General features: G+C 38.3%; 1 pseudogene; it reads left to right on the forward strand.

Moving 5' to 3' along the window:
• Positions 1–5807: 5807 nt before the first annotated feature.
• LOC119525945 lies at positions 5808–7040 on the forward strand (annotated as a pseudogene).
• Positions 7041–10888: the final 3848 nt, after the last annotated feature.

Genomic DNA, 10888 nt, shown 5'->3' on the forward strand with positions numbered 1-10888 from the left:
ATTGTATAACAATGTAGATTACAAGGGGTGATAGTGTGATTGTGAAAACCTTGTGGATCACACTCCCTTTATGTAGTGTATGGATGGATGAGTAGAAAATGGGGACAAAAACTAAACCAAAAATAGGGTGGGATGGGGATGGTGACTTGGGTGTTCTTTTTTACTTTTATTTTTTATTCTTATTCTGATTCTTTCTGATGTAAGGAAAATGTTCAGAAATAGATTGTGGTGATGAATGCGTAACTATATGATCGTACTGTGAACAGTTGATTGTACACCATGGATGACTGTATGGTATGTGAATATATTTCAATAAAACTGAATTTAATTAAAAAATATTTGGAAACCAAATATCTGAAGAGGGTTTAATGTCCAGAATATACAAAGAACTCCCACAACACAACAAGCAAAAGACAAACAACCCAATTTAAAAATAGGCAAAAGACTTGAAAAGATATTTCTCCAAAGAAGATATACAAATGGCCAATAAGGCTATGAAAAGATATTGAATATCATTAGCCATTAGGGAAATGCAAATCAAAAACACAACAATATACCACTTCACACCCACTAGAGTGGTTACTAATTAAAAACATATAAAATTACAAGTGTTGGAGATAATGTGGAGAAATACAAACACTCATTCATTGCTGGTGGGAATGTAAAATGGTGCAGCCACTGTGGAAAAGAGTTTGGCAGTTTCTCAGAAAGTTAAGTATAGAATTACCATATGACCCAGCACTCCCACTACTAAGTATACAGTCAAAAGAATTGAAAGCAGGGACTCAAACAGATATTCACACACCAATGTTCATAGCCGCATTATTCACAACTGCCAAAAGATGGAAGCCACCCAAGTGTCCATCAACCAACGAATAGATAAACAAAATGTGGTATATACATACAATGGAATACTAGTCAGCATTAAAAAGGAATGAAGTTCTGTTCATGTGACGACATGGATAAACCCTGAAGACATTATGTTGAGTGAAATAAGCTGGGAAAAAAGGACAAATATTGTATGATCTCACTGATATGAAATAATTAGAATAAGCAAACTCAGAGAGTCAGAATCCAGAATATAGGTAACTAGGGGCTGGGTTGGAGGTAGGGAATTAATGCTTAAATTGAACAGAACTTCGGAGAAACTAAGATGGCGGCTCGGTGAGACAGGGCAAAAAAACACCTCCGTGAAAAACACTAGATAAAAACCAGAAAGTGACCCAGAATACCAGTTACAGTGATGCGCCAGCTGGACGAGGTCTGCTAGTACCACAGGGGCCGTATACTTGGTGAAACCAGGAGTCTGCATTCTGAAACGAGTGAGTAAGCTGGCTGGAAGACCCGCAGCCGCACAGCATTGTGGGGAAGCCAGGGCTTGGCGTTTGGAGACCGAATGGCTCTTTTCAAAAAAAAAAAGGGGAAAAACCCAGGAGCGGCTGCAGTTGCAGGAGTGGGAACGACGCAGTAAAACACAGCAAGAAGGGGCTGGGCTGGCCTCTCGGTGTCTGGCCTGGAGGATAGTCCACTGCAGATACCCTTGGGGCCAGGGGAACGGAGGGGAGAGCCAGAAGCTGAAAGAAACCCCGCGGCTCACAGCTGGCTCCCTGGAGGGTGGGATAAACTCCTGCCTGGGGCTGTGCCCACAGCCCAGAGCCCTGCCAGTTGTCCCAGAGCTGGGAAGGAGGAACTGTGCAAGGAGGGGGGGTTGAGACACCCTGTTCAGCCATCTTTGCATCAGGCTGAGAGCACCACTGTATGGCCCGGTGGCCCGGGAATTCCCTTGAGGGACAGCGCGCACTGGTGACATAGCACGGCATTCCCTCAGCAGAGCTCCTAGAGGATCACGGCTAGGAGGGGGGACCTGCTCGGAGAACCCAGGGACACTATACCAAATCCGGTGGTTTGTGGGACAGCGAGAGGGAGGGTCTGGGGCTGAAATGAAATGAAGGCTTAGACTATTGCGGCAGCCTTGAATCTCCAGGAACCTGGGGGATTGAATATTTAAGCTGCCCTTCCTCCCTGGCCACCCGTACACATGCCCCACATTCAGGGCTCTAGCAACACACCCAAACTGAGTTCTCCAACTGAACCCCACAAGAATCATTTCCCCAAACATCGCGGGAACAAGGTTGATAACTGACTTGAGGGGTATAGGTGACTCACAGATGCCATCCTCTGGTTAGTTAGAGAAAGTGTACGTCACCAAACTGTGTTTCTGAAAAATTAGATTGGTATCTTTTTTTATTACAACTTGAAAGAACCCTATCAAGCAAAGAAAATGCCAAGAGGCCAAAAACAACAGAAAATCTTAATGCATATGATAAAATCAGACGATATGGAGAATCCAACTCCAAACACACAAATCAAGATATCAGAAGAGACTCAGCACTTGGCAGAATTAATCAAAGAACTACAATCGAGGAATGAAAACATGGCAAAGGATTTAAAGGACATCAAGAAGACCATGGCCCAGGATATAAGTGACAGAAAGAAGACCCTAAAAGAGCATAAAGAAGACATTGCAAGGGTAAATAAAAAAATAGAAGATCTTATGGAAATAAAGGAAACTGTTGGCCAAATTAAAAAGACTCTGGATATTCACAATACAAGATTAGAGGAAGTTGAACAACCTCTCAGTGTCCTAGAAGTCCACAGAACAGAAAATGAAAGAACAAAAGAAAGAATGGGGAAAAAATGAAAAAATTGAAATGGATCTCAGGGATACAATACATAAAATAAAACGTCCAAATTTAAGACTCATTGGTGTCCCAGAAGGGGAAGAGAAGGGTAAAGCTCTAGAAAGAGTATTCAAAGAGATTGTTGGGGAAAACTTCCCCAACCTTCTATACAATATAAATACACAAAGCATAAATGCCCAGAGAACTCCAAATAGAATAAATCCAAATAAACCCACTCCAAGACATATTCTGATCAGACTGTCAAATACTGAAGAGAAGGAGCAAGTTCTGAAAGCAGCAAGAGAAAAGCAATTCACCACATACAAAGGAAACAACATAAGACTAAGTTGTGACTACTCAGCAGCCACCATGGAGGCGAGAAGGCAGTGGCATGACATATTTAAAATTCTGAGAGAGAAAAATTTCCAACCAAGAGTACTTTATCCAGCAAAACTCTCCTGCAAATTTGAGGGAGAGCTTAAATGTTTCACAGACAAACAAATGCTGAGAGACTTTGCCAGTAAAAAACCTGCCCTACTTCAGATTCTAAAGGGAGCCCTACAAACAGAGAAACAAAGAAAGGAGAGAGAGATATAGAGAATTTTAACAGACATATATAGTACCTTACATCCCAAATCACCAGGACACTCACTTTTCTCTAGTGACTACGGATCTTTCTCCAGAAGGGACCATATGCTGGGACATAAAACAAGCCTCAAGAAATTAAAAAAAAAAATTGAATATACTCAAAGCACATTCTCCGACCACAATGGAATACAAATAGAAGTCAATAATTTTTGAACTGTAACTCCACTATTTACTTCCTACATGATATAAAATACACAAACTCTAATGACAAATCAGTGGTTTTGAACTCAATGTAAAATATGTAATTTTAGACAACTATATAAAGGTGGGGGAATGGAGGAGTATAGGAACATAGTTTATGTGTCCTACTGAAATGAAGGTGGTATCAAAGAAAAACAAGATTGATAAGGATTTAAGAGATTAATTTTAAGCCCCACAGTAAACACAAAGAAATTATCAGAGAATATAATCATAGAGATGGAAAGTAGAGTATGGGTTAAGAGAAATGGGGGAAGTGGCAATGGGGAGTTAAGAAATGAGTGTAGGGTTGCTGTTTGAGGTGAAGGGAAATTTCTAGCAATGGATGGTGGGAAAGAGCATTACAACATTCTAAATGTGATTAATCCCACTAATGGAAGGCTAGGGAGGGGGCAGAATGGGAAAATTTAGGCTGTATATATGTTTCCACAATTGAAAAAAAAAAGACAGTCTAAATAGATGACAATTGAATGCCAAGGATAAGCCTGGATGGGATTGGAGGATGGGGGACAGGAGGCTCAAAGGGACACAGTTGAGACATAAGGAAAGGGAAATATAGAATGTAAGCTTTGTATCATTGTTGAATCACTTGTACTTCTTAGCTGCGCTTAATGGGATTGCATGAAACAATGTTCTTATTCATGGGAAGGGTATATGTGAATTACAGTGTTTGTTCAAGGGTGTGTGCAGCTAGCTCTCATATGTTCAGAAGACAGAGCAATAGATGATGGATGATAGATAGGGAGGGAGGGAGGGAAAGAAACAGCGATGTGACAGCATGTTAAAGTTGGTGGATTGGGCTATTGGGGGAGGGGGGTCAGGGTATGATGGAATTCTGTGTATGGGGTTAGTATTGTTTTTGAAACTGTTCCTATAACTTTGAATTTATTTCAAAATAAAAAAAAATTAAATTAAATTTTAAAAAATGAACATAACTTCTATTTGGGTTGATTATAAACTTTTGGTAATGGAAGGTGGTGATAGTAGCACAACATTGCACAACACTGTGAATGTAAGTAACAGCACTGAATTATATACGTGAATTTGGTTAAAAGGGGAAATTTTAGGTTCTATGTACATTTCTAGAGTAAAACTTATAGGAAAAAATGGAAAAAATTAAAAAGAAGATACACAAATGGCCAATAAACATATGAAAAGTTGAACATCATTAGCCATTAGGAAAATGCAAATCAATACCACAATGATATATCATTTCATGCCCAGTAGAATAGTTACTATTAGAAAAGAAAAACAGAAAATAACAAGTATTGGAGGGATGTGGGAAATGGGAACCCTCATACATTGTTGGTGGGAATGTAAAATGGTGCAGCCGCTGTGGAAGACAGTGTGATGGTTCCTCAGAAAGTTAAGAAAATTACCCTATGACCTGACAATCTCACTTCTGGTTATATACCCAAAACAACTGAAAGCAGGGACCTGAACAGCTATTTTCCCACAGAAGTTCATAACAGCATTATTCACAATAGCCAAAAGATGGAAGCAACCCAAATGTCCATCAACCAATGAATGGATAAACAAAATGTGGTATATATATATACAAAAGATGGAAGCAACCCAAGTGTCCATCAAGCAATGAATGGATAAACAAAATGTGGTATATATATATACAATGGAATATTATTCAGCCGTAAAAAGGAATGAAGTTCTGATACACGCAACATCACAGATGAACCCCGAAGACATCAGTTAAGTAAAATAAGCCAGACACAAAAAGATAAATATTGTATGCTCTCACTGATATGAAATAATTATAATAAGCAAATTCATAGAGTCAGAAATTAGAATATAGGTTACCACTGGCCAGGGTAGGGGTATGGAATGGGGAGTTATTGCTTAAATTGTACAGAGGTTCTCTTTGGGATGATGGAAAAGTTTTGGTAATGGATGGTGGTGACGGTAGCACAGCATTGTGAACATAAGTAACACCATTGAATTATATATTTGAATGTGGATAAAAGGGGAAATTTTAGGTTGTATATATGTTATCAGAATAAATTTTTTTAAAAAAAAAAGTATAGAACTGTGCAACCCAAACAGGGAACCCTAATATAAACCATGTACTATAGTTAATAGTACAATTATATTCTCTTATCAATTGTATCAAATGTACCACACTAATGCAAGATGTTAATAACAGGGGGAGATATGGGAACTCGCATTTTCTGCGTGACTTTTCTGTAAACCTACAACTTCCCTAATTTAAAAAAAAAAAGGAATGGATATTGAACCCGAGTTGGAGGAGGCAAGCACGGTCTCAAAATGGAGGTAAAACCGCCGCCCCGTTGCCCCCAGCCCGAGGAACCAGAACAGTTGAGAAAACTGTTTATTGGTGGTTTGAGCATTGAAACTATGGATGATAGTTTAAGAGAAAATTTTGAGAAATGGGGCACACTCACAGTTGTCTGGTGATGAGAGACCCCCAAACAAAACATTCCAGAGGCTTTGGTTTTATGACTTACTCTTGTGTTGAAGAGGTGAATGCAGCAATGTGTGCTGGACCACACAAGGTTGATGGGCATGTAGTCGAACCAACGAGAGCTATTTCTAGAGAGGATTCTGTAAAGCCTGGTGCCCATCTAACAGTGAAGAAAATTTTTGTTGGTGGTATTAAAGAAGATAGAGAAGAATATAATTTGAGAGACTACTTTGAAAAGTATGGCAAGATAGAAAACACAGAAGTTATGGAAGACAGGCAGAGTGGAAAAAAGAGAGGATGTTTTGTAACTTACGATGATCATGATACAGTTGATAAAACTGTTGTTTAGAAATACCACTACTACTACTAAAGGGCATAATTGTGAAGAGAAACAGGCCCTTTCTAAATAAGAGATGCAGTCTGCTGGATCACAAAGAGGTCGTGGAGGTGGATCTGGCAACTTTATAGGCCATGGAGGGAACTTTGGAGGTGGTGGAGGGAACTTTGGCCATGGTGGAAACTTTGGTGGAAGAGGAGGCTATGGTGGTGCAGGTGGCAGCAGAGGTAGGTATGGAGGAGGTGATGGTGGTTACAATGGATTTGGAGGTGACAGTGGCAGCTATGGCAGTGGTCCTGGTTATAGTAGTAGAGGGGGCTATGTGGTGTTGGACCAGGATATGGAAACCAAGGTGGTGGATATAGTGGTGGTGGTGGAGGATACGATGGTTACAATGAAGGAGGAAATTTTGGCAGTGGTAACGATGGTGGTGGTGGGAATTATAATGATTCTGGAAATTATAGTGAATAACAGCAATCAAATTATGGACCCATGAAAGGGGGCAGTTTTGGTGGAAGAAGCTCAGTCAGTCCCTATGGTGATGGTTATGGATCTGGTGGTGGAAGTGGTGGATATGGTAGCAGAAGGTTCTAAAAACTCAACAGAAAATGGCTACAGTTCTTAGCAGGAGAGAGAGCGAGGAGTTGTCAGGAAAGCTGCAGGTTACTTTGAGACAGTCGTCCCAAATGCATTAGAGGAACTGTAAAAATCTGCCACAGAAGGAACGATGATCCATAGTCAGAAGTTATTGCAGCTTAAACAGGAAACCCTTCGTGTTCAGAACTGCCATAGCCACAGTTTGCAAAAAGTGCAGCTATTGATTAATGCTATGTAGTGTCAATTCGATGTACATTCCTGAGGTCTTTTACCTGCTGTAGCTTTGTCTTTTTCTTTTTCTTTTCATTACATCAGGTATATTGTCCTGTAAACTGTAGTAGTGGCACCAAGAATAAAAAACTAAGGAATTTTTAACTTTTCAATATTTGTGTAGTTGAGTTTTTCTACATTTTAGCACAGAAACTTAACAAAATGCAGTTTTGAAGGTGTTTGCTTGTGAGTTAACAAGTAAAGAAGATCATTGTTAATTACTATTTTGTATGAATTTTGCTAAAGTTAACTGTAAAGAAACACCTGCTGACTTGCAGTTTAAGGGGAATCTATTCTCCCCATTTCCAAACCATATGAATGGACACTGACATATGGAGAGAATAGATAACTTGTACGTTTGCAATGTGTGTTTTAGATAACAACTAGGATTGGGTATTTAAATTAGTGTATTTGTGAATTTAATGGCATTAAGATTTACCTTCAAATGAAAAATCTCAAAATTCCTATTTGGTTTTTGTGCATTTTCTTTAAAAAAATGTAATAATCATTTTAGTGTGTTAGCTTTCCTAAAAGTACTAGTTGTATTTAGACAATCTCCTTTCTCTTTATCTTGGTCACACTCGAACTGCTGCCAGAATATTATTTGAATGTAAAGAAGGCCTCTTGCCCTATGCTTAAATTCTAAAATAGGGTAGTGGGGTTTTTCATTTCTTAATATTTTAAAAATAATTCTCAAAAACTTATCAAAATACAGGACCGCTAAGCCTGCTGTATTGAAGCAAATTAGTGGCTACCTTTGTTTTCCTTTCTGAAGAACAAGAGGCACATAACTCTTCAGTTGTTTCCCTTGGTTTAATTTTTTAACTGATACAAGCTCTCAGAGCAAGAGAATAAAAATCATGCATTGCTGAACTCTTACCTTGCTGGCATGCTTTCCTGTTGGCACTCTGCATTTTACTGGATAAAACCAAGGATACTCTAGGTATAATCATTCAAAATAACTTAATGCAGCAGAAATGTAGCACAGTTGCTTAGTACAACCTTCTCACTGCCCAAAGGCCTGAATTGAATTTTGGATAGCTGGAATTCTTACTCTCACTTTAATTCCCAAAGAACACACTGTTACTCCATGTGTATGTTTCAACCTAAATTATGTTGGTATGGATTATCAATTTGTTTGCCAGACCCTAGTTGAGAGGACTTTTAGATAACAAGAATCATATATGAAAACCAATGTCTGTTTTGCACCAGTTAGTGCTTAGAATTTGATTTGAGCCCTAAATATGTGCCCTGCTGTTATTCTTTGGCAGTTGAACACTGAATTCAAAGATTCTTTTTGTTTTACAAAGTACTAAGCAAAAACAAGCAATAAAAGGGGTAATGGGGTGTGCTAGTGTTTGAATATGCTCTGCCTCATTGCTCTAATCCTGTGCCTCTGTGCATTAATATTTGGATGCAAGCAATGCCAGCATGGAAATCAGCCTTCACAAATAAACTGAAGTTTTCCAGAAAACACTCACAAAATCAATAAACATGACAGAAAACATTCCATTTGTTAATGGGCATATGTGAATAAGCAGGATAGAAAATAGGCTAATATTAGAAAATGGTTAAGTCCTTAACTTCAAGTGTTATATAAATGGACACTGTCAATGTTCATAACTTAAACCTGGGTACTTTGTCAAAGTAATGCTTGGGAAGCATTTTATTAAAATTGAGCTAAATTGTCTCAAGTTCTTTTATTCATATAATAAAGGTTGAAAGAATGGGGGAAAGAGATTAACAAAAAAAAAAGGAATGAAGTTCTCACACATGCTACAGCACGGATGAAACTTGAAGACATTATGTCGAGTGAAATAAGTCAGACACAAGACAAATATTGAATGATTTCAGTCATATGAAATCCCTAGAATTTGCAAATTCATAGAAACAGAAAGTAGATTACAGGTTATTAGTGGTGGGGTGGGGGTGTCAGGGGAATAGACTTAATTTTTAATGGAAATACAGATTTGTTTTGGAGGATGGAAAGGTTTTGGTAATTGATGGTGGAGATGGTAGCCCAACATTGTAAACATATTTAATACTACTGAATTGAATACTTAAAAGCAGTTAAAATGGGAAATTTTATTTCGAATATATGTTAACACAATATTAAAAAAAGAGGCTATTTTCCAGGAGGGAAATGATTAGGGACTGAATGCAAACAGAGAGAAGGGGGGCAAATTTAGAAATATTAAGAACTAGACAACAAACTTGGTGACTGACTGGATGTAGGGGTGAGGAAACAACAACTCTTGGGTAGCTAAGAGTGACAGTATTAGGATTCTTTTCTAGATAAGGAAACAAAGGCCCAGAGACACCAAGTAACTTGTCCAAGGTCACAGTTTAATAGATTTTTTTTAGTATATTTGAACAAGGGAAATACACTTTTCTTACAGAAACATAAATGAAAACAAAGACTAGGCAAATGCACTCCATTTTGTTTGAAGACATTTCTGATGACATTCTACCAACCATCACGGAATGTCGTTCCTTCTCTTTCCTTGCTTTCTACTTCTCCCAAATTTTCCTTGGACCTCCCCCTGGAACTTCATGTGCATACTGCTTAACCTCTCTAGAGTTACTTGGTGCAACCAGGGTTAGTGATCCTAGCCATTTTGTGAAAATATCATTTTATTCCTCATGTAAGTTGTGTCATTAAGAAAACTTAATACAAAATTCTAAACTTAGAAAACAGAGTAGAGACGGGATCAAACCTTGGCAGTATGGCTTCAAATCCCATGCTGCTATCCCTCTCCAATACACTGTACCTGATGGAATAGTTCTTCAAAGCATTTAAAAGATGGCCCCACAGTGCTCATCTACCACTTTCAATACTCCTCCTCAACATAAAGTCTCTGTTACAATCAGGCAAGTCCCCTCAACAATTCCCACACAATCCACGCTTACCATATCTTTCTGTATCTTAACTGTTTAGAACACTCCCCTCACCTAGAACGCTCTTCTACATATTTAAATTCTATCACTTCACTAGTCTGTAAACTTCAAAAAGCAGGACCATATCTTCAGTGTTCACCATCATACCCCCAGTACCTAGCACATGGTAGCTACTCAACAATTGTTGAATGAGTAAATGAATCTAAGTCACACTTCCCCCATGAAAAAACATGTCCAATATTCCTACCCACTTTCTTTATGAATTCCAAACACCTTAATTTAGTACCTAATTTCTCTATAGCTGTTTGATGTAAGACTTCTTTCCCAGCCAAGACATCAGAGAATATGTCCTATGCTTCTTTGCATATCTTACAGGGCCTAGGTAAACACTGGATACAAAACAAGCACATGATAAACATTTACTAATTTTAGTGCTAATATGATTTATAAAAATTGAATTTCCAGACAACATTGTAATAATGCAGCTATTTTGTAATTAGACATGCATAAAGCATTTTCCCTTAACTGAATTTTGTATTTCAGAACTCTTTCATTAGAAATATGGTTCAGCATTTAGCAATTAGGGAAATAATCTGGAAAATCTCGATGGTCCAGAGTCCACGGCTCATTAATTACACAAGCAGAGTGTTATGAGCTTTCTTGGTGGTGAAGTAGAATGAGTGCATCAGAATGACTTGATTTGCTAGCTGTCATAATGACTTTCTGAGATGGTGTGCTGGCATACTGTAAGGTGTACTATAGTCTACTGTGCCCTACTAATTTGATTTTTCCACTTTCTGTGGTATAATTTAGAGATTAAAT

Source organism: Choloepus didactylus, assembly GCF_015220235.1.
Source record: "Choloepus didactylus isolate mChoDid1 chromosome Y unlocalized genomic scaffold, mChoDid1.pri SUPER_Y_unloc2, whole genome shotgun sequence".
Taxonomy (NCBI): domain Eukaryota; kingdom Metazoa; phylum Chordata; class Mammalia; order Pilosa; family Megalonychidae; genus Choloepus; species Choloepus didactylus.